General features: G+C 42.3%; 1 long non-coding RNA gene across 3 annotated transcripts in view; it reads right to left on the bottom strand.

Annotated features, from left to right (window-relative positions):
* LOC117806813 overlaps positions 1 to 25,701 on the bottom strand; it is a 105,224-nt gene that overhangs the window by 3,076 nt on the left and 76,447 nt on the right. The window contains exon 4 of one of the 3 annotated variants that reach the window (XR_004629759.1): positions 11,647 to 12,257. The exons of 1 other annotated variant lie outside the window; for it this stretch is intronic. This is a non-coding gene — a long non-coding RNA (uncharacterized LOC117806813). Of the gene's footprint in view, positions 1 to 11,646; positions 12,258 to 15,075; positions 15,612 to 25,701 lie in introns of those variants that run through there. One more of the 3 variants, XR_004629757.1, reaches the window with a different exon arrangement.

Here is a 25,701-nt window from a genome sequence, read left to right as displayed (position 1 = left end):
TCCAGGTTCCACATTCCTATGGTGTTCGTAGATGTCTGACCTGTGGTGTGTTTGTTTCCTGAAACTCGGATCAATAAAGGACAACCCACCAGACAACCAATCCACAGGGACGCTGGATCTATAAATATCTCATATGTCCAGCTGAGCCAGACTGTCCACACCGTGGACTGCATTAAGTGATCTCAACAATTCAGGATGTGGAGAAGAAATTGCTCTCCCCGTGTTACTTATTTTCCGATTGATCATATAAATGTGTGAATTGTTTCTGCAACCGTATCGAATTGTTGTGTCTATTGTTTCTTTATCATTGTCAAACAGATGAGGAAGAAGAGCAATGAGCCTCCAAGGTTGTAGCAGTGATCTGTTACCAGCAGACATAACCTGTAGAAGCTCAGGTTAGGGTCTATACTGTAGTATGTGACTGTAATGAGAAACAGCCTGCAGCTTGGTCCATAGTCTCTTTTAATTAGCTCTTTTGAGCTCTAGCAGAAAGCATTCACACTAGAGAATGGACCTGCCATTCAAAACCCCACCTGTGACAAGTGAGCTTCGTCGTAGCCGTGTCTGTCAGCTTTAAAGCTCTTATCTAAAGGATGAATCAAGAGGCATCATCACATTTCTCAGTGTGTTAAAGCTCCTGGATGACCCCCCTCTGTCTACTCTCTGTTGGACTTATCCTTTTGATCTAACCACAATGAACTAAGAACAGTGTCTCCATGTTCACCTCGAATGTAATGTGAATTAATTTGCAGGCCCATCTCTACCTATTTTTTTCCCCTGAATTCCAACAGTGTTGCTTCTGATTAGACGGTCCATTTCACTGCCTTTCTCTGGGATTTTTGAGACCTATAAAGCCTGATTTTGCTACAACTTTATCCAAAAGTTTCAGTGCAAATTGCTTGATCATACAATATTTCAACTCATACAACACTTGCAACTGTGATCAGTGTCTTTCATAACTTTACCAAAATAGGTTTTTGATAACAGGAGTGCAAACAGATCTACTTTTATATGTGGATAAGGAAGTATATTAAATCTTCAAGTTGCGCCGTTGTATTTGCTTTTTGGTGTTTCTGCCACTTTATAAAAAAATTAAAAATAGGAGATTGGATTTATTGTTGTGGATTTCCATTACAGAGTCCCCCCCAAAAAAACACACAGCTTCAGGGCTGGATTACCACTATTTCACATCGGCTCCCTGTGCAGTGCATGATGGCTGCAGAACTGATCATTTTTATAGTGGCATGCATGCTAACAGGTCAGAGCTCTTAGACAGCCAGTGTGAGACACACATCTCACACACATGTTGCGTCTGATGAATCCGCTGATTACCTTGAGGAACGGAGGGTCACATATTTCTACCGGGAACCACGTTCTTAGTCAAATTGACTGATAATTGAACTTGTTTTTAATCAATATTTATGTCTGCATTCATAGTTATAGATGGATGGTTTTCTTAAAGTTTAAGACCCAAGCTGGTTTTGGTATGGCACACAGCATGTTAAGAGGAGAGTGTTTTGTTTGTTGAATCTACTTTTGTTAAATATAACTCACAGTCAGAGAGCACATGCCTCTCTCTACATGCTTTCCAACGTGGAAGTAATCACTATGACATTTATAATAGATAGTTTATGGCATTAATGTAGGTAAAACTTATAAAGACAGACAGGGTTAACAGCTGAAAATCACACAGCAAACACACAGTCGGTGTAAATTAAATTAGGGCCAGAGCTGGAGATGGAGGTGGAACCTTCACACGCAGCCGTCATGCAGCCAACACGCTGCCAGTCAGAAACAGAGAGAGGTATGATCACAGTTACTCCTTTCCACTGAAGCAGTTTCAGGGCCGGTTCAGAGCCGGCGATCAATTGGGAACAAGATTTTTGTGTTTCAACAGTGATACCTCTTTTCGACCGACGCAAACCGGGTTGTATTTCTGAGCTGGTTCTCGCGCCGGTTCGGAGCTGGTTCAACCGCAAATCAACATGGCACCCCTTTGTTTTTCCGTCCACTCGAGCCGCATGGAAGAGGCACGTCATGATGTGAGATTTACGTGACCGCTTTTCCCAGCAGCGCTAGCGTGAACTTTCCCTCACAACAACAACGATGGTGGACAACGGCAGCTTGGAGCCACTCTGGAGCTGGTTTTCCCCGCCGGGAGCCGGTTCACTCGTAGTCGGAACACGGTGCTCAATTGAGCGCCAGCTCTAAACCGGCCCTGAAACTGCCTCGGTCGAAAAGGGGTATGAAAGAACCAGCTCCTGGCCAGGAAAAAAGCTGTGAAACCGTGAAACCACTTACGTCAGGGGCGAGGGGCGAGGGGAAAAAGGGGAAGCCACCGTCCATATGAAGTGTTGGTTAAGTTGGCTAAGTTCTCTGCAGGACCCCATGTAATGACGAAAAGCCAGGAGCAACACCAGCCAGCATGCTACGTTTTCCGCCATCGTTGTTACTGTGAGGAAATGTTCACATTAGCACTGCTGGGAAAAGCGGTCACGTAGAAGTGATGTCATGGCTTCCATTACAGGCTTGAGCAGGTGGAAAAACAAACTGATGCCGAGCTGGTTTGCAAGTTGAACTAGCTCTGAACAAACGCAAGCACCAGCCCAGAACTAGAACCAGCTTCGCATTGGTCGAAAATGGGTAAGTGCGAATGAGCCTCATTAGAATGGTTCAAGGGTCTGCGAAAGAGATGTTGTGACAGCGTTGTGAACCAAAGGAGATTAGCATTTTGAATACCAGAAGACAGTCTAATGGTTTACGTGGAGACACATGTTTTTGCACACTTGCACAGGGATTGGTTGAGTTTGCGCTAATTTAGTCAACAGACACAACACATCTTCCAGGGGTGATGCAAGATACCTAAGCAAAGCTGAGTAACATCAATAAAGTCAACATATGAGCCATTTGTGCAAAAAGATTCCTTGAGGCTGACATCAAACATCCAACCACATGTCTGCCTGCCCTTGCGAGGAAATCAGACTGGAAATCCCCCTCCCCCTCCTCCTCCCTCCATCCCCTCTAAATAAGTTTGTGGTTAGCATCTTTTTTTTTCTTCCTCATTCTAATCCAAGAGGAACTCAGCAGATGAAAGCAGAGTAATGTTGCTAATGTGTGCGATAGTCACAGCCACATAAACCCACCACAATAAATTAAAGACCACAGGCGCTCATATTGGCCTCATGTGACCAAAACCCCCCAGATGCAAACAGACAAACGGTCGCACAGTCACACTTTGTCCTCCGACGCCCTCCAAAAGCAGAAGCAGCCAGCAGGCAGGCGCCCACATTCCCCACTCCAGACCTATCTGGCTGTGGAGATAAAACCATACTGTAAACACAACATTTGACTCATCTCAGAGACATGACCGGAGAGCTGAACGATGAGGGGAAACCTGGAGGACGGTCTCTGAGTGACCTGTAGCTTACGCAACAAAGTTTAAACTACATTAGAACCGGAGCGAGGTCGAGCTGAAACTCTCGAGCAAAAATATGACTCCGCTCTTCTTATGTGGTCTTACTTTTGTGGGCCACAGGAAGACATATGATTTGAATAAGTCAGAACTCTTCACTCTTTATTTTATGCACATGCACCGTGTATATGTTCATGTTCACTTTAAACACATGCGCTTCCTGCACGCACACAGACCCTGACAGACAATTTATGTGCTCTCTATCTCTCTCTCATTCACACACACGGCACCCATAAAATTCAGATGTCTCCACACTCCATCCTTTGTGAGACCTTATTGTCCTGGTTATTACCCTGGGTATTGTTACAGAGAATTGGTATGCTTATCAAGGCCTGTAGTCTAAAGTTGATACGACACTGGCCTGGCAGCTTCATTAAGATTGATATCCTGCCGCGGCACACCCAGATGAGCCGATCGAGGACATGGGAGGGAGCAGCGGAGCGGAGTTGGACGGAGAGTTAGGGAAAAAGACAGAAAGACTGAGAGAGTGGGAAAGAGAAGGAGACTGCAGGTCCACCTCCCAAGTAGCTCAATTGCCGTCTATTGAGCCACTTGAGCTCAGGAGAGGGACCAGGCATGCATGCCTCTCTTTTAAGGGGACGCTCCCCCCTGTAACCTCACCCTGCCAGTCATAAATTACATTCTCTTGCTCAGTCCTTTCACAGTGGATGCACAGAAGGCTCCTATAGCCTCTCTATGAGCAATTAAGGCCTCAATAGGATGGTATCAAACCACCCTGACCCCATCACACCTCTCCTGTCATTGTCACCTCCTAAAAGGTCTCCTCCACTTCATCCCGAGAGTGCAACTGCTCTCAGTGTGCAGAGTACATTGTACCCACCCACAACTGGAACATCAACCCCCCCTCCTTTTTTTTTTTTTTTTAGAGTTTTATCATGAGCAACATAAACAAGGTCAAAGGTCACCTGGGTTGAGGTTTTTCTTCTTGCATTTCCCAAACGTTGTTTACAGCTGGTTAAATACAGGCTAGTTCACCCTTAACGCGCTAAACTCCAACTCCGCTTTTTCATTGGCTGTGTGACAACACAACACTGCTGTCTCATTTAACAGATTATTTTCATTCCAGCTGATGTCCTTCCCAGCCATCCACATTCAGTCTGTGTAGTCAACTGGAATGAAACTTCTACTTTATGAGAAATCCCAAGTGCTAAATTCAGCCTGTGTAGGTCAGGGAAGATTGCAGTGTGTACATTAACCGAGCACAGTGGCGTGTCTAATTTGCTGCGGTGGACAAAACAAAGGCTTTCATTGATATCTCCATATCGAGTCAACCTGGATTCAGTGGATAGCCCTGGTTTCCACTGGCCAGACCTAATGATTTATTGCACCACTGACTAGCCTGCACACTATCTGATCGGCAAGGCTGGGGCCCATTAAAAGGCATATATTTTTAATCACTGTTTACCATGTCAATAGCAATGCTAATCACTTCTTAGGCATGTTAATATTGGAGCGCTGGGTGAGGACACTTGATAAATAACGATGAGCATTTCTGCTGCTTTATGTTCAACCTTAATAAAAAATGACATTAAGAACCAAAGCTCTTGTTTCACCTTTAAGGTCCTTCATTAAAGGAGGGAGCCCCAAATGTGAGCCACTGCACAAACATCTGTTATTTAGAGACATAATGTCAGAGCGAATGTGCACTGTCGTCCTTGCTATGACTCTAGATGTCAGGTTTAAATAGGTAATGATAAGAACAGGAGTGGAGTGGGTCCAAATGAAATTCTTTGCATTAACATAACTGTCTGTGGACACTCGTTTGAGTTGTAATGGTGCAATCCTTTATTGTCTGTTGCAACATTATGACCAAAACACTAATTTTATGTTTTCGTCTCAGCGCTCCTCTGTCGTTATGTACTGCAGATGCTTGGCTTTTTTTTATGATGTTCCATTTCTCCCCGCGTCTTGAGGAGAATGGGCTGACGTGACAGCGAGTTTAATGTGCGTGTGGTGAAATGTCAAGCTCTATCAAGCCCACTGGCCGGCATGGTGCACACAGAGTAGTATTATGGAAGTGGGGCAGTTGCAGCAGGCCCCTCTGATGGCCTATAGAGTGCTCCCTATATGCACACAGAGTCATTGGGCAGATGTGACCTCGCCGGCACACAGAGGCTCTTTGTGTCCGAGGGATTTAGAGTCCCCTGGGCCTCCTGACTCTAAACATTAACAGACCTACTGCAGAAGAAGAGAGAGAGAGAGAGACCCTTACTCTGCTGACATGCAACATTAACTGGGGCCAACTCTCTCGCCATACTTACGATATCAGGAAGAAGGCCCTATATGTACGGGTGCATTGCAAAGACATGTGCATGTGGCGGATTGATGCAGGGGCAAGGTTGAAGCTCAGACGCACGCTAATGAGGTGAAGCAGTGTACTTAGTGGGAATATATCAGTTATTGGTCTGAGGATGTGGAGTATTTATATGGCTCTTCACAGTTGTTTACATGCAATAAAAGCAAGGTCTCAAAGCACTTCACTAAGAGGAATCCAGCTCAGCCTCTGTCCACTTCATTCATTTTTATGCTCCAACATGAGCAGAGGTCAACATCCTCAACACAATTCAACTCATCTCCAATGATGTGTCTTGTCTTGTTATTGGAATGTGTTCGCAAGACATGTCCCTCGCCGCCGTGTCTTACAAAGGATCGTTTTAAATAAAGGACCTAATTATCTGTCAGGGATTGATGTTATGAGCCCGACGTACATGAACTTATCTGGATTCTTGGTGCCTTCTTTCCTCTATGTAATAGCGTGATTATTCACAGCTGTAGTTAAAGCTGCCGTGCGATTCTCTGATATTCTCGTCATTTTTGCTAATAATAATGATACAACATTTGCATAAAGGAAATGAAACAGGTTGCATTTGCATATATTAAACATTTATATGTATGCATATAATATGTTTGCTCATTTCAGGAAACTAGGAAAGATAATAGTAAGACTAAGACAGGAAATAGAAGGAGCACAAATCCACGGTAAATATTGGTCTTCGTTATCTGCCACCCCCTCAGACAGGAGGCTGTATCATTTTTCAGCAAAGAGCCCCCTGTTCTTGAAGACTAGGCCAGGCCTTGCTTTATTAAATTATCTCCCTTGCTTCGCAAATACAATTTCCTGCATAAATCACTCAAATGATCCTTCACACTGTCAGGTCCAAGAGAGCGTTTTCTCTCCTATCTGCCTCCAACCAGGTTATGCAAATCCCCACCACTGAGTTCGATATCTATTGAGATGCTTCAATTGTCTGCATTTGGCCCTAAATCCTTAGCTTGTCCCCATATTATTCTCCTGCCCTTGATAAAAGTGACGCTAAGCATCAAGCCATCACCAAGTCAGTAATCCATTACCAAAAAAAAAATGAACATGCCAATTTAACTAAGCCAGAAACAGTGACCCTGCAACCTTGACCTTGTAAACATCACAATGGGGGAAGGCCACAGTTTGTGCATTGGAGATCTGCTCAGTGGAGCATCGGGAAGGGCTTATTATGGCCCCTAAGCTGGGGCTGAATTCAATCACATTGGGAAAGAGACTGAACAGAGAAATCTTTACCAGGGGTCAGCTTGGTTTAAGACCCCAATACGGAAATACGTAACTGCACCAAGTCGCCCAAATTGAAGTCTGCATTATCATCCTCCCTGCAGCTAGCTAGCCAGCAGTCTAATTCTGAAGGATAAACATCTGTAATGCATTGGCTCAAATGGGAGCCAGCTTAGAGTGACTTCAGCTTGATCCCAGACAGCTGTTCAGGGAGCAGCTATGGCCTGACTGCACAGGGGGTCTCAGTGGACGTCCTGAAAAGGGACCTCCAAAAATCTAAAGGGACAAAGGAATCTCCTGAACAATGTTCTTGCTGATACAATGGTGGAGCACAGGGTGGAAGGGCCAAAGGAGCACTTGCCTATTCTGGCGGCTTGAATGACCAGCGCATTCCTCTCCAGTCGCCGGGCAGTGAGCGCAGTGACCAAGAGTGACAAGTCCTTACACCGCTTTGTTGACACTCTGTGTGCTTGACCAATGCATTCCTTCTGTTCTCTCCCTCTCCCTCCCTTCTCTCCCCTCCTTTCCTTCTTTCTGCTTCCTTCCTCCTTTGCTTCTAATTCTGCCACTGCCCTCCTCCTCCTCCTCCTACTTTTCCTCCTCCGGGTTGTTCTTCTTCTGGTGTATTTTGTTTCTGCGTGGGTAGCCTTGAGTCCACTAAGCATTGTCAGTCCAGTTACGTATTGCTCATATTCAGAATAAAACACGCCACAGCACATGCACATAAATAGACGTCGGGGTCAGGTCACTGTGAAGCATTACTGACACACATTTGGAACACATGTTTGTTCTCCATACAAGCCACACATCAGCCCTTTGACAAGTGAAATGGGGGAATATAACATATGGGACAGTATCAAGGGTTCACGTGGAGGACAGGGAATTACAGGCTTCCTTCCTCTCTCACACACCCACTCTCTCCCACTCTCTCCCTCTCTCTCTCTATCTGTCACAGACACACACACACACACACAGACGATGCATGGATCCCTAGACAGCACAAAAATCCCCAAATCCCACACTCCAACAAGTCAATGCAAAAAGCCAATCCCTGACTAAATTTAAACCTATGAAAAGTTGCACAGTTGTGAGAAAAGTATATGGGAAAGAACAGGGAAATGTGACGTACAGACTGAAGAACATCTGGAGATAAGTGAACTGTGGGTTCAGTTCAAAGAAATGAAAGTTATACCTGTCTGATTAAAACTTAAAGTGCACTTCTTTGGTTGTTGTCATCACAAGCCCCTGATTCCAGGAGAGAAAAGACTGACAGGGTGGAAAACAAAGCAACACAGGGCATACTTACGGTGCTTACTCCTGTGTGAATAGCCCAGACTCTTTAATTGACTGGGTAAGGCCTGTTTAGTCCCACAGAGCGTCAGCATCAGCAGATCCACACCTGTGACAGCCTCATTAAAAACTTGATTCAGATCTTCGGCAGGAACCCTGTTGAGTCGCTTTAAAGCAACACGCTCATCGGAATGATAGGTGGCAAATACAGTAGCGGGGGGAAAATTGGACTTGAAAAAGAATGTCTGTCTCTCCATTTTAGAAAGCCGTCCTCTTAATAACCTGTTTTCCCTTTGTACTTTCAAACAAAATGGCTTCTATAGTCGTACACGGGGCCTTTGAAGGTAAGCCGTGACTGGCATACATGGATGTCTTCTTGTTGGGCCTTAATTTGATGCTCGAGCACTGCAGGAAACTCCCTCATGTGTTTGTTGTCTCCTTTTGAAAAGAGTAGACTTTCACTCGAGTTAAAGTAAGCGGCATCAATTTTTCATGTAGCTGTCCTTAAGATCGGCACTGCACTTTCAAACCCCCCCCACAAAAAAAGAAAGAAAACCAAGCCAGATCCTGCGAGCCTGATTCGGCAACTGATGTGTGACCTTGTAACTCTGCTTATCAATGAGGAAAGTGGCTCTGGAAAAAAAGTAAGAGTGCGGTTGTGTGGTGTACAAGCAGCGAGAAATGAATTCTGTAAAGCGTATTACTCCAGTGATGAGAAATGTTCTGGTAAATTATGACACAAAGCATAATTCATGTGATAAAAAGAGGGAAATATTGCATAGATGGAGCGGATTATTGGTTTGAAGGCGCGTACCTCCAGGCTATGAATATCTGAACTACCTAGTGTAAGAGATAATAAGCACCATCTTAATGGTTTATGAATCTCATTTGATTTATGGTTATTAACCATCAGAGAATTATAGAGGTGCTGTATTGATGGACGGGGGGTATTTCAGGATAGTGCTCATGTGATTGAAATGGTCCAACCTGCCAGCTTATAGACAGACAGTCATGGTAAGTACGCTGTAAATTGCACAATAACCTGACCTACAAAACTTCACGCATCTTTCTCAGTTCCTGGCTATCTTTCCACTGGTTTATAAAAGAAAGAAAGAAACTTTGCCCGACTAACAAGTAGCTCCAAGCCACTCATCACTTCTTTGATTTTTTATTGTTAGTGATACCAGAAGTAGACGTAAAAAGCGGGGGAAGGGGAGGAAAGAAGAGAAGGTTTTATCCAGGGGACCCACACCATTCCCCGTCCCGCACACGCCTCCAAGCGAGCACATCCCCTTGTCGATCCACTTCCCATCCGAAAAAAAAAAAAGAAGAAAAAAATAGAGCGAGCATCAATAAAAGAACTGTGGCGCAGATTGGAGAAGGCATGAGCAGATTTTCAATGGGATTTCAGGAGAAGGCACAAGGGGCAGAAATCTTTTGCTTTTGTCTGCCGTTCAAATGGGTCTGATGAGCCCGGAGCTGCAGGCTCTGCTTGTCATAGAGGTCCTGATCTCTTGTGAGAATTGATTTCCATCATTTGGGGGGAGCTGTACAGACTGAGGGGATATTCCTGCCTGGGAGAGCAAGATAAGGGCCAAATGAGCTGAGACCAACTTACTGTACAAAAAAGGCTGAAAATGCAAAGGAGGAGGTTCTGAGGAGAGGAGGGGGGGGAAACAAAAACAAAAATATGTTAAGTTGTTGTTCAGTCAATTTTTGAATGTTATTGTTCAAAGAGCAGGAAGCCCTGTCCTGTTGTGACGTTTTCCCTCCGCCAAGCATTTCATCTGATTATGAGTACTTTGCAATCTACGACAGCATGATTGATGCTCCACTTTCATGAGGGGAATTTTAACAGCACCTCTTCAGCGCTCAATGCGCACCCAATTATGCGTCTGAGCTGGTAACCTTGAATTTATGTCACCATGGCAACAAAACCCCCGGTCATGCATTATGGATTATCATTGAAATTCTACACCCCTACCTAACATAATGAGAGCCCAGGACTTAATCAAATCAGCCCATTCTGTGTGACACAAAGTGAAGAAGGAGCTCTCATTGTGTTGGGGTTGAGGCTGGGAGAAGCCAGCCAAGCAAGCAGGCAAGCAAGAGAGCAGGCAGGCAGGCAGGCAGGCAGGCAGGCGAGCGGGCGGGTGGCAGACTGGGCTGTGACGGCCCCAGCAGCTGCAGGGCTAGCAGCCTGATAGATGGCTCCCATATACATCAGTGAACATATAGACAGATGGCCCTCAATGCCTGGAATTTCCAACCCAGGAAGCAGCTGTTCAGCCTAACCTCTGCTGTCCGTCTCACCTTGTTGTCATGGAACATTGAGCAGAGAAGGAGAATGTGGATGGTGACATGGTGCGGAGGGCGGCGGAGCACCACGGAGCTCCAGGGTTGGGACGGAGGAAGGGGCAGGGGGAGTAGGAACTGAGGGAGGGTTTGCTGAATTTACATTAGATGGCACTTTCTCATTCTGTCTCCTCTCTCCAAACCCCTCCTCTTGTTTTTTCCCCATCCAATTTTTTTTTTTTTTTTTTTTTTTTGAGTCTTGCTTTCTTACTCATAGCCACATAAACAGTGATGGTAACCCAAATGTATTCAAACCTCCTCTCTCTCTGTGTCTATCCAATGGATGACATAATTGTAGTAAATCACAGCGCTGGATTAATGCAATCTATTTTTCATCTCCTCGCTGGTTTTCTCCCCTGTCAGTACTGCAGGCCCATTCTGAGCTGTTGCATAAAATATTGATTGCTCTTGTATATTTCTCTCATTGTATGTAAGCATTTTTATTAGCTAACAGGCGAGCAAAGGAAACCAGTATCTCCCCCCTCCCTTCGTTTACTCTCTGTTAAAACTTTAAGTAGCTCAGCAGATTTTGGTTCCTCTCTCGTCTATTTCCCTGCATCATCTCTGAGCGCTACTGAGAAGATTTCAGCAGGGGAATACTGGAGCTGGAATACAGGAAATATAAAAATAGGACCGTCTCAAGTAATGCTCTAGCAGTTCGGGGTGCACAGGTCAGTAGGATTCTAAAATGGTAACACAGTTTGTGGGAAGAAGGGTTTTTATAAATACTCGTCTAAATGGTAAGCAAGAAAACTCTGGATATCTGTGAGGGAAAGTATGGCCGAAAGTATGTGCCACAATTGTTCCAAATATGTGTAAAAAGACCCAAATGTACGGTGATCAAAACAGTTTAAACCTGCCTGGAAAAGCTATTAAAAATGAAGTCTGGCAGGATTTAAAAAGACAACATGTTTCACATTGACTTTGCAAGGATTTAATGTTTTGGCCACAACCATATGTCACAGGGAGGAGCAACCCACTAAATAGTTAATTTGCATAGCTTTTCATAGGCTCTTTTCCAAAGCAATCATGACAGTTTTTGGGATGCTCTCTCACTGGAAAAAAAGGAGAGAATGGATGTTTATTGAGTCTATAACAACCGCTTTTTGGAAGGAAAACAAAGTCTACCGCGAGCACTCAGGCATATCAAATTTATTCCAAGCGCGGCAGTGAAAAGGGACAGTCTATCAGGATCAGAATACTAATATGAAATATTCTCTGGAAAAAAATGGAACAAAAGAAAAGTATTTTAAAGTAATACAAAAAGTTTATGTAAAACAAATGGGAATTGGGTAATTCATCTACACCGCAGGTCCTCCGCAGCTGTCTCATACATCTGCATATTTGCAATAAACATAACAGGGTAATAAATGTTATTTTCTCTGAAGTGAGCGCATCACAAGTGGAGGTGTCATCTAAAATGTATTTGTGATGTGCTTGATGAAGCCTGCTCATCCCTCTGTAATGACACCCCAGCCTCTCTCATGTGTTATGCATCACATCTTGTTACCATCTTCCTCTGAGCATGGCTGTCATCGTGTGTCTTCTTAGGCCCCTTCGGAAGCGTCGCGTCAACTAAGGGGATACATGGTAAAGGGAGGGAGGCGGAGGGAGGAAGGGGGGAGAGCGGAGTGAGCGTTATTAGATGCCTCTTCAACTTCTCAAACTCCAGAAGGTGTCATTCTCATCTATATTTGCTGAGATCACCTTTTTTCCCCTCCACACTGCGCCAGACTGATTCATTACAGAGCAGAAAGGAGACAGAGGAATCAGTGAAGTAGTAGGTGAGTCCATTCTCACATAAATACATTATTGATGCTGTATTTTTTGTTATTAGAACATCTCTCCTGCATTATGCATATGAAGTTCATGGAGAGTATCATCGTTTACCAACTCTGATGAGAATGAGAACATTTCGGCCCCGACTTGAACCTCCTGCATGTAGATTATATAGGAGATTTATACAAACTTTTGTTTCTGTGGTGACACAGATTTCTATTGATGTTGTATTTCAGTATCTTTGTGTAATACGAGTCCATTGTGAAAAAAGTTATCACAATACTTTCTTTTCTCCTGATACAGTTTCCAAGGCTTAGACTTCAGCCTTGGCCGTACCAAGTAACCCTGAAGTACTGGTGTAATAAAAGATGCACACAAGATGTCCGTATGAAAACACCAATTACTTATTAATCACTTTTGCTTGTTCTGGTTGTCTTAACACTCTCGGCTAACACCACATTGTTTCTATTGGTTAGGGGGCAAACCTCAATATATTTGAAACCAGTTCAACTCTTGGGGCAAGTTGGATAAGTGCCTAAAACTTTACTTCTAGCATCTAGTATCTAATGCCGATACAAATATGGATACTGGTGTACTGAGAGTGGAATTTATACTAGCATTTGGACAGATACTGTTACCATTACCGATACTGCTATACTGATATTAAGTATTTATACTGGTATCAGAACCAATACTGATACCAATACATGTATTAGTGTGATAAGACTGGTTTTTATATTGGTATCCAGGGAGAAACCAATACCAATACAGACAAGAAAACTGAGGCTGGTATTTATACTGGTATTTAGACAGATACTGGTACCAATACAGATACTACTATACTGATATTTAGTATTTAGACTGGTATCCAAACCAATACTGATATCAATATATATACTAGCGTAATGAGACTGGAATTTATAGTGGTATCCAAACAGATACCAATACTGACACTAGAATACTGAGACTGGTATTGAAACTTTTATTCCAGCAGATACCAATACCAATACAAATACCAATACTTCTATACTGATAATAGTATTTATACTGGTAACCAAACCAATACTGATACCAATACATACACACACAGATATCAATACCAATACCGACACTTGAAAACTGAGACTAATATTCATAGTAGTACAGATACTGATACTATACTGATATCATGAAAGTAATGATACTAGTATTCATATGTATACTGATACAAATCTGGTATTTATACTAATACCAATATCAGTACAAGTCCTGGTGGCAACTGGGATCTATACTGATAGCAAGAGCCATTCCGATACTAGACCCAATAGTGATATTTATGCAGATACTGATACAGATTCTATACTGATACACTGGTATCTAAACAGATTCTGATTTTAACACTGATCCTTGTTGCAATACTGGTATCTATGCTGTTAACAATATCTATGCCTATACTGATACTCATACTGATCCTGGTATTCATACAGGTACTGATACAGATTCTATACCAATACCGGTAGTGGTCAATACCGGTAGTGGTACTGGTATTCACACAGTTACTGATAAGGATTCCAGTTTCTACTGATGCTGGTATCTATACCTATCAGCCATAACATTATGACTATCTGCCTACTATTGTGTAGGGTCCCCCTCTGGGGCCTTAAAATCCCTGACCTGATAAGACATGGACTCCACTAGACCTCTGAAGGTGTGCCGTGGTATCTGGTCCCGAGATGTTAGCAGCAGATCCTTTAAGTCCTGGTAGTTGTTAGGTGGGGCCTCCAGGGATCAGACTTGGTTGTTCAGCACATCCCACAGATGCTTGACTGGATTTAGATCTGGGCAACTTTGAGACCAAGTCAACACTGCAGTGCTCCTACAGGCCACCTTCCTCGATTGCTCTATGCTCCAGTTCTGAAGCTCACATGCACCCTAACTGGTCTGCAGCAATGCAGCCCCATGTGCAACAGATGGTGATTCAATGTGCGGCCTGAAACCTTTCTATTAGAACCAGCATTTACTTGTCAGTCATTTGAGCTCCAGTAGCTCTTCTGTTGGGTTAGATCACTTTGGCCAGCCTTCACTCTCAACACAAATTAATGAGCCTCGGCTTCCCATGACCTTGTGGCTCACCGGTTTTCCAACTTTGGACCACTGACCGCTGCAGACCAGGTACAACCCACAAGGGCTGCAGCTTTGGAGATACTCTTACCCAGTTATCTTGTCTTAACAATTTGGAAAAAAAAAACCTGATACTGGTACTGGCAGCGATACTTGTAACTAAACTGATAACATATTGTTTTTATACGTTTACTGATACCCATACTGGTATCTATAGTGATAGTGATTTCAGATGCTTGTATTGCCTCATTTTATGATCTATAAGCCACTATTAGAGGGAATATCTTGCAAAGGCCCAGTCCCTTATACGTGTTTAAATCATAATATATAGTAAATCAGGTCAAGCCAAGACTTTCACTTCAGATCACGCAAGGAAAAAAAATAATCTCCTATAATGTATGCTTCTTGAGTGATGCATGCATAATTAAAAAAAAAGAAACATTACCATGGATTGAGGGATAAACTCAGGTCTTTCATAACGGGGGAATGCATTTATAGCACAAATACTCACAGACAGCCTCTTATTGTTTATTCTCCAGTGGCTCATTGTTGTGTATATCAATGCACATGCACCATACAGACATGGAAAAGCATACAAAAGAGCATACATCACCGGAAAGTTACTTTTGAGCATCTTCTCCATTAATCATCAAGAGGAAGACGGGATCTATATGGAAGGACTGTTGCAAACTAATGACTTTGCCTCTCTTTGTAACCTTCCTCTGACAGCTATACTATTGGGTTACAAGGAGAGTCACACCAGTGCAGTCCCCACTGCCTCATTTGCATAGAATTAATGATGCATGCATATGCAAATGAGCATTTTAAACAATGTTGATTACTGCCTATGTATTCATAGGCCAACAGTCACACATGTCTGACATGCCACTTCTGCATGTAATTTGCACCACGGTAAAGGGCAACTGGTACTGTCTCTCACGTAGGGCTCATCATGGCTGCAGGCACACTGATAAACACTCATCTTTGTCTTCACAGATGTTTGTTTATTGGTCTGAATCCATCCTCCGAGAGGTGACTACATCCCTGATCCTGCAAAGAGCAGATTGAGTTTTTTTTGTGCAGCAACATTCACAACTTACATGAAATTAGAGGCTACAAGAAGATCAGCAACAGTGTTCCAACACATGCTACATGTTGTTTCCAGGCATAAAGTTAATCCTTTTGTGGTGCTATAAGAACACAGCGAAATTGGTCTGACACACATACACACACACACACCCCTTTGAATCTCCAATGGCCTTTTCTTCTTTAAGACAAGATGAGTCAGGATAGGATCCCGTTTTAGACCCCAGATGTTCACAACCGTCTGAGCCTGTGGATACATCATAGCATGCTTTCATCCTGCTCCTGGCCTGCTGAGGCCCGCAGAGGCCCATGGAAGCCATCCAGACCAGCTCTCTCATTTGGTTAAGGGCTCTTCAGTTGTAGGCCAACAGCACTGAGAGCCCCTGCATGTCAATTCCATAACCCCTTGTCTTCCTCTCATCTCCCCCCCTCGGGTTAGCCCTGTACTGAGAATGTTGCATTTCTAATAACTGCATGTCGTGCTATGACTTAGCACCGCCTTACAGCTACAGTCAAGAGCAGAGATTATCTTTCAAAAAAAGAAGTGAGAGAGAGAGAACTTATCCTACATTAATATAGCTTCAATTGTGAGATAGTGGTTAAAAATGAGTATTTCAGAAATCCAAACTAATACAACCAAATCAGACGATGGGTGATCAGTCTCAAATTCAAAAGAGATTGGCTGTAATGTTTATAGTGGGAAGAAATCTGCTCTTGTCTCATCTTATGCTCTCTTTACAATCAGGGTCACAACCTCTGCTTTTACAAGGTTCCATTTCAACGGGTATTACACTTTACTGTGTCAATATTAACGATCCACTTGTAACATCCACATTATATCAAGGGGTGTTACAATTTACATTTATGGACTTAAACTAAATGGCATATTTCACTTCTACATGGTCTTGGTGTGACTTACTCTAAAGTTCTTTAACTTTGTTTAGAATGCATGAGATCACAAGCTTTTGCAAACAACCGATTTCTTGAACGGGCTGACACCTTTAAAAAAAAAAAACACTGTAAGAATCAATATACTAATGTATTTTGTCTTCATCTTTTTATTTCATTTCTTTAGCCTGTCACAGAATGGTAATGAATGCTCAGGGGATGTTTACCCCATTTAGATTTCATAGAACTTGGTGTCTGCATTGATTAATGTGTGCCTAACCTGTGTTTTCATTATAAGGAGGAGGATGTGATGTGTGTGCATGTTTTTGTGTGTGTGTGGGTCTATTTGGATGCTGGATGGGGGTTATATTTTGGGGTGGTATGATTGAAACCCCCCATGCCTCCATGTGGAGGTAATGAACCTGAAGACAAGCAGCAGCTAGCCTGAAATTTCATGCATTGAGAGAGCGTCAGGGCATACATAAGGCTGGCTTGGTCATTTGTTATCGTTAATCTTTACATTTATGGCTGCAAATATGTTATTAGGAGGCGTGTCCTGAGTATTTCACTTTGATTGGGCGGTGCTCCATAACATATTGATCAGCCCAGTTGGGGAAGGGACAGGCGGAAGGCCAAACTGGCCGAGACCTTGACTTTGGACACCTGCAAAGGCATGACCGTGAATGCCTGGCTCATATTCGGCATCCCCAGTAATTTCCCTTTGTAGGGGGAATCAAGGGCACGTAAAGCCCATCACATTTAGACCCACCACTAGCTGCCTGGGTGAGTAAGTGACAGCATGCAAGGAAACCAAGATAGGGTCCGGCAATGACCAGCAGCCTCCTCCGGATTACATTCAAGGAAATCCTATCCATCTTCATTCAAGCATTTCGGTGCTCAGTGAAATGGTATGGTGGGGTGGACCACATTCAGATTGGTTCTGTGTGTTTGTGTGTGTTTGTGTGTCTGTGTGTGTGTGTGTGTGAACGCATAAGTCATATCCAAGTCAGTGCAACCACAGACCTCACCTTTTACTCCTGCCTGTTTTGGATGGCTCTTAACATGCACACTCACACCCCTCCACTGGTTGCAGAATTGAGCCCTAATAAGCCAACATGATTCCTGTATTAATCATCCATGGAAATTTTTATAGGTGAGTCGCGACTCGCCAGGAGCTTAGGGTCAGAGCCAGCAGCCCTTGCATTATCCTGCATACAGCTCATGTCTGCCGCCATATAGAAATAACAGGGCCTGGATCTCAATCAATTATATAGCGGTCTGAAGCTATAACAGCACTTGCTATTTGCCAGTTCATGCAGCAAATCCCAAGATAAAACCAACAGCAACCTATCAAACGCGGAAAGAAAAATGTGAGAGTTAGCTTATTAATGAACCACGCCTGGCGCACCTATTTATGCAGTGGCATTGCTCGCACCGTATCTGTCTCTGTAAGTCAGAAAACAATATGCCATTAGTCATAGGAAAATTCAGGGATGGAAAATTTCCAATTCATGAAAAAGGGTCCACATATACATGCAGAGGTACATTTGGGGGCAATGTTGTGGAACTCACTGATCAGTGTCTGATGAAGGTAACATTTCTCTCTGTCTGCGGTTAGACTAATGTGAAGGGGAAGGCCATTTGGCACGGTGCACCGGGTGACATTTGTGTAGATTTACTGATTTGTGGAGGGAGACAATTGGAATAGAAAATGTGTGAATCAGCATTACTCTACATAGTGATGTCATGGTTGCAGCCACTAAGCTCCCTTCTATGCTTGCATGCAGAATGTGCTTAGTAATTGTGGGAATGTGTTTAATCAAAGTCCTGGAATGCTTTGTAATGCAGATAAGGCTCTAGCGTGAGTTGTTTCCTTGCCTGAGACAGCGCTTTCTCTGAATTTGGGACTGTATCCCTGCAGTCCTTTGGATGACTCATGATTACTCATATTTCTTGTGCTATTTAAACCCACTTGCAAGCACGGGGATACATCAGGATAAGATGGAACACAGTTGAAAAACATGCAGAAAATAAACCACAAAACAGAATAAATAAATCAGGACCAACTCAGTTTCGGGGCAGGCAGAAATAAAGACTGTGTAGCGGTGCATGTGATGAGCAGAGTACTTTCCAGCCACAGTGGTTGCATGCTGACAGCATACTTTGCCAGTTTTAAATGAGGATTAAGCTAGGTGGTGACCCCGGAACCAGGGGACTGTAATCCCAATCACAACCACAGGCTATATTTTATGCTAATAACGACTGGTTTTATTAATTTGCTATTAAAAAGTGGTGATGTGTGTACGTATATATAAATAAATTATCATGCTAAAATGTCATCAAGATTAATGGAAAGACCAACAGACATTGCATTTATGGAAATTACAATATTACTCTTTGTAAACCGTCGTCCCTGCTAATGGATTTTATGCACCTTTATGGCAGAAAGCCACGGCACCTAGAGAATAGAGATCAGGTGGAAATGTGTAGGTCATTATGCATCTGGACTCCCCAACCTTCCTCTCTCCTTAGCCCAGTGCCCAGCTCCAGGCTGTAAATTAGAAGGACAAGTTGTGTGCGACAATCACTGTTTATTGCTCTGTTTAAATTCAGCCTGCATTCGGTTCACTATATTACAGGGTGCAGATTTAAAAATAAAATAAAAAAATAAGACGACCAGCATTTAATATAAATGATCTGTTGTTGATTGTGATGGATATACTATGCAGAGACACCTTGCCTTCAAGGGCATCGAGGGATAAGCTATCATTTTCTTCCTCTTACGCGTGAAGGGAAGAGTGACAGAGGGCCCAATGTCATCACAGTGTCTACAACAATAACACACTGCAACTCACAGAGCCACACACACACTGAGACGCAACAACAAACTGTTTTCACAGCTTCCATTAGGTAGCTATGGATAGTTTACATGACTTTAACTCTTGGCGATCTAACTACACTTGATTGTACGCTCTCTGGAGTTGTTTCTCTACAATAATTGCCTCACATTTTTCATTGTGCTACAGCAAACAACACTCTCCTCACTCTTTTCCTGAGTGGGTGACCTTCTGTCACATATTCTGCTGAAGCTACAGTAAGTTCTAGTCTCTGTAGTGTTTTACCTCCTCTTACCTTTGCTGATATTTCAATAAAAGGAGCCAAAGTGACCCAGCTTTATAAACCTGTGCTCAGCATAATAAGCCTATGTTACGATTAATGAGATACCCAGGGCATTATTTGTTATCTTATATATCTTATTGATTGCATTGTCTTTCATCTTTGCAGGCGAGCACTCTCTCACCGTCTCTCTGACTCTCTCCACCGACTCTCTTTCCACCCTCTGGCTGTCTGTTTTGCTCTCTCTCCGTCTCGCTCACTCGTTCTCTCCCCTGAGCCCACTGTTCTTGGTTATATAGGAGCTGTTGAAGGTTGAATAGTCGTGGCATGCAAAGTGCAAGCTTGTATAACTACGCTTCCATTACCTGCAGCGTGTGTGTGCTAATAAGTCATCTTAAGTCAATGACCCGTATATATCAAGCTTCTTAAGAGTAGCGATCCAGGATCACTGCCCATGCAGGTCCCCTTAACCGTCTTATTTATATCAGACTTCAAAGCCTCAACTGATTCTCCATCAGGCCTCCCACTTTGAGATGTCGGGTAAAAGAGCCAACTGGCTGCAGGGGAATTGACAGTCGCACACACACAAACATGAAAATACATGCACACACAGCTTTCGTGCAAACTGCGCCTGAAGTGTTGATTGACCTGGTCTGGTCTCGGTTCCAGGATATGAGAGTGATGCCTGCAGGAAGCTGGGCGGCCACATTTCTGTTTGATCACATCCAGCAGGACGGCTACTGGCGGATTTTAAATGCTTCTCATTTATTGAAGGAAAGCTCGGCTGTTTAATGGAAGCAGAGGGGATTGGAAGTGACACAGCATAAACAGGAACTGTCAAACAATTAAACAGTGTAAACAGCACAGATGAGCCACTGATGAATCTGGCTGTCGGAAGCCATTTAGCTGGGCCAAGCCAAGTCGCCTGAAAGGTGGTTTTATCTGTCTGTCCTTCCATCTGTGACTGCCCCTCACACTGACTTACACAGAGTCTTGTAAGTGTTAGCAGAAAAGCCTGAAATAGGAAACACTGAGTCTGGGGCTGAACGGTTATGGACGGAATGATCATCACATTTAATTTGAAAGTATTGAGGTCAGACTTATCAGAATAATATATTATATTATATATATATAATATTTTTTTACATCCTGAATCTCACATATTGCCAGATGAAGAACAAAATTCTTCCCTGGCTTTTTTTTTTGCTTACACCAGCCCCAAATACATCCCCAAATACAGCATCACAGAGCATCAAAGCTTTACTTATATAAGAACTTTCACTAAATATTGATATAGTACAGTTGAAACATGACTTGTAATTATAATAGGGTATTTTCAGTGTGCTTTTCAAAAGTAGTAAAAGTTATACTTTTGGCATTTATTCGACAGGACAGCTGAAGAGAGAAATGAAAAGTGGGGAGCAGAGAGAAGGGGAAGACATGCAGCAGATGGTTCAGCCTGGAGTCAACCTGCAACCGCTGCAACAAGGACTAAAGCCTCTGTATATGGGGCAAGCACTTAAACGGCTAGACCAACGGAATCACAGATATAACCTGTTTTATGGCCAAACTCAGCTGGATCCGTGTCCAGTCCGTCTCTGATCCGTCATGGCACCGGATCTGACAGGTTTTTATTCTAGTCAATGTGTTAACTAGGGCTGATCGATTAATCAAATTCAAACCGACATCGCAATGTAATAGAACGCAATTTTCAAATCGCAAAAAAAAAGTTTCATGTATACAGATGCAACCTTACGTGACCTGCATGCAGTACGTGGCCGTAATGCACCTTTCAGCTGGTTTTGCAGACGGCCAAGAATCTCTGAAGAATGAGACACGTGCGAGTGGGGGATGAAGAAAACAACATCGGCGACGCTAAGTTTTGAGTTGTTGTTTTGTTGTTGACATCTTTAAAAATAGCCTCAGCAGTATAACTGATCATATTGAGGCGTACAAAATAATCAACACGCTGAATATCAACATGTGAAGCAGGCTTATAAATAATCTCCACAGACGCAGAGTCAGTGAAGACCCAGACAACATGTGGATTTACTGCAACAGGACAACTGAACAGAATCATATATCAGACTCTCAGTGTCCAGTTTTCTGTCTACTAGTTCTTATTGAGAAAAATAAGCATGTGACGTGGTGAGGTGTCAGACGGGAGCGCAACCGGGTCAGAATCAGTCCAGCAGCAGTGAAAAAAAGAGACCTGTCACTCAGCCGCAGCCCTCAGCTGAGCGTCTCTGCTGTGTGCAACACCTTCAGTCAGCTGATTCGCATCAAAACATACTTTAATGGAGTCTTTTACACCTAACAACCTGGATATTGGGTTCAGAAGGTGGTCAGATAATGGGCTGTGCTATCTGCACCAATTGCTTGGACATCATGTTTTTAAAACATTTGAACAGCTGAAAACTGAATTTGATCTCCCTAGGACAGACTTCTTTCGATACCTACAGCTAAGAACCTTCTTGAAGACTCAAAAGGAGTGGGACAAACTTATAAATCCCACCCCCATAGAAGACTTCCTAATGCTTATACAAAAAGGGAAGGGTGATAAGAAAATAATTGGCAAACTGTATAACGTATTTTTAACTATGAATACAAACAACACACTGCGGGTGAAGGAGGAATTGCGGAACCCATGTGGCTAACCATACCCACATCTTCTGGTCATGTCCAAAACTAAACTTGTTCTGGAGAGAGGTATTTGATGCACTGAAAGAGGTCTTCCAAAAGGACATTCCTCAAGACCCCTTGGTGGCAATACTCGGAGTGATGCCAGTTGGCCTGAATGGGAGGGCCAAAAAGTACTTGTTTAATATCCTGTCTACAGTGGCCCTGAAGTGCATCACCATACGCTGGTTGAAACCAGACCTTCCCACTTACAATATATGGATCCAGAAGGTTTGGGACATTTATCAAATGGAACAAATTACATACCAATTAAGACTCCAAAGAGAAACTTTGGTGGAGACCTGTGCTGGCTCTACTAATGCAATAGAGCAGGGGTGTTCAAAGTACGGCCCGGGGGCCAATTGCGGCCCAAGGTCCATTTATTTATGGCCCCCAAGCTTCCATCTTAAATTGTGTTATTTATAGCACATAAATTAATCACCTTCTGAATCATCTGTACATTTGCAGTTTCTTTCAAGCGCACAAACAAAACTAAAGTCAATCCAGAAATGTCTCAAAAAGCTTCACATGGACTACCTCTCTAAAGCCAAAGCTCTGGGAATTCTTCAAAATGGCAATAAAGAAGAAACACAAGAACTCTTAAAGCTGACAGGTTTTCAAATCAATGTTTTTATCATGATGTGAAAATGTTCTTGATGAACACTAAAAGTTCAGAAGACACAAAAGAGGACACAAGACAAGATCAAAATTATGAAATTGTGCAGAAAAGGTAAAATTGGGTGCCTAAAAAATGTTCAGAACTCAGGAAAGTAATGACTTTGTTCTTAATATGTTGTCTGCTGGTCAGAACAGTCTTAGAAACAACATGAAAAAGAAGTGTGATGAAATCCAGATCATGATCCTGCCATAGGAAAATAATGAGACAAAATTTATCCCACATTGCCCGATCCGAATTAAAAACATTTTCCCCCAGAAGAAGATAACGTTTGCTAATCTTTACATGGTACTTCCTAGTTACTGTTTTATTGAGAAAACGTTTAAAATAATTGTTATTAAATATTTCATATATGACTTTTAGGATTCCAAAGTCTCAGTAGGAGTCACTGGCCCTGAGGTATTCTGACAACATCATATGTGGCCCTCTTTGAAAAAAGTTTGGACACCCCTGCAATAGAGAGTGATGTTTAATTTAGGTGCAGACCAAGATCATGCATTACTTTTTCCTGGGTTCAACTTCGCACCTGTACTTTGACACGCGATATTTCTGAGTGGATTAGAATTTATTTCTTCATGATTACAATATTTAATTATGATTTTCATTTCTCCTTTACTCATACGAACATTTATCCTTACACTTGTTTGTATGTGTGTAATATTGTTTGTATGTAAATTCCCTGCAGTGGACATTTTGCTTTATTGTATTTGTGTTATCTGATTCTGTCATAATGTCCAAATGTAACTATACAGCTGGGAAAAAAAAAAAAAAAAAAGACATATTTTTCACATTGTATTGTTGATGAGAAAAATGAATAAAAATTAAGTTAAAAAAAAAAAAACATACTTTAAACTTAAAACACTTGTTTGGCAGAATGTTGTTAAGTAGTTGTGGTGAACGCTTACAAGACTGCAAGTCAAAGTATTTAGTAAGTTTACAACTGTAATTCAAGTAGATAAATAAAGCGCCTTTCATATTAATCCAACGCTTCATTTGCCTTTATCTTAACATAAGTGTGTGTTTTGTTTTGTGATCGTCACCTATAGTCCAACTCTTCTTTTCTAACCGTTTTTTTTGTTTGTTTGTTTTTTGTTTGTTTGTTTTTTGTTTGTTTTGTTTTTCTTCTAGTCTCTTTGTTTGTTTTGTTTTGTTTTGTTTTTCTTCTAGTCTCTTTGTTTTGTTTTGTTTTTCTTCTAGTCTCTTTGTTTGTTTTGTTTTGTTTTTCTTCTAGTCTCTTTGTTTGTTTTGTTTTGTTTTTCTTCTAGTCTCTTTGTTTTGTTTTGTTTTTCTTCTAGTCTCTTTGTTTAGTTTTGTTTTTCTTCTAGTCTCTTTGTTTTGTTTTTTTTCTGTGTTCTATACTTGATGGCTTTGTTTGGTTGTTGCTCTCAAGTTCTATGGTTTGTTTTTCTTTTGTGTTCTGTTTGATGTCTAGCACTTTTGTGTCTGTTGCATATATTAAATAAAAAAATAATAATAATAAAATAAAATAAAAAATAAATAAATAAGTGTAGCCTATGAGAAAGAACAATTCAATCTGATATTGTTTATTATTCTACAGATTGATTTATTGCTTGTGTTTGTTGAAAAATACATGAAGAAGACCTTGAAAAAATAATCGCATATTAAATCGCAATCGCAATATTAAGGAAAAAAATCGCAATTAGATTATTTTCCAAAATCGTTCAGCCCTAGTGTTAACTCCCACTGGATCCACGCCGTTGCGTTTCGGCTGCGTCTCTGATCTGGCACGCCGGAGCCCTTCCTGATCAGATACGCAAGACTTCTATTTTTGCTGGATGCCGGTGCACGACGCACAACAGAGAAGAAGATCAAGCGGGACAGGGAAGTCAGGCACCAAAACAAAATTAAAACATCCAATTAATTTTCAGAATAGAACACTGTGTTATCACCAGATTGTTTTTCACTTTACTACAACACTGAAATGTCATGATGAGCGGAGCCAGGCCTGGAGGCAACAGGTCAGAGGTTTTCAGAGGCCCCTAAAGATATAATGGATGAGGAGAGGAGTTGGATATTCATTAATGCAGTAATTACCACGATAAAACCTTAGTCATGTGACTCCAGCTGTTCGGCGGTCCTGCCCCCCCGCTGTGTTCTTAAAATGCAACCAGTGTGTGTTGACGGACGAGAGAGCACAGAGCTGCACCACAGTGGATCAGAGACAGACTGAACACGGATCTGGAGAAAGTCCCAGGTTACTCTTTTGTACCTTATCCTTAAAATGGGAAGACTTTGGCTTATAATTTAAAATGTATGTTCCATTCTGACACTGATCTGTCTCTCACTGTTTGGTGTTGTAGTCATAATATGCTTCATTCTCCATGCTCTCTCTGTCCTTCTCCTTTACTAACACACACATGGTCCTCCTGCTCTCAGCTAAAGATGTTCTTCTATCTCTCTCAGTGATGGATTGTTAAGATTTGCTTCGTCATCAACAAGCCTCGTCAACACATGGATCACACCTTGTCATAACTAATGAATGTTTTCATCTGTGAGTTGTATTAACTAGGTGACTTATGTTCGTGAAATGCTGATGAATTATGTCATCAGAGCAGACACATACAGGTAAAGAGAAAAGGAGAGGCAGGGTGGGAGAAGTGTCTGTGTGAGAGATGCAGATTAAGAGTGTGTGTGTGTGTGTGTGTGTGTGTGTGTGTGTGTGTGTGTGTGTGT

This window comes from Notolabrus celidotus, chromosome 22, assembly GCF_009762535.1.
Source record: "Notolabrus celidotus isolate fNotCel1 chromosome 22, fNotCel1.pri, whole genome shotgun sequence".
NCBI lineage: Eukaryota > Metazoa > Chordata > Actinopteri > Labriformes > Labridae > Notolabrus > Notolabrus celidotus.
The sequence above is the reverse complement of the archived record's forward strand: the minus strand, read 5'-3'. Positions and strand labels throughout refer to the sequence as shown.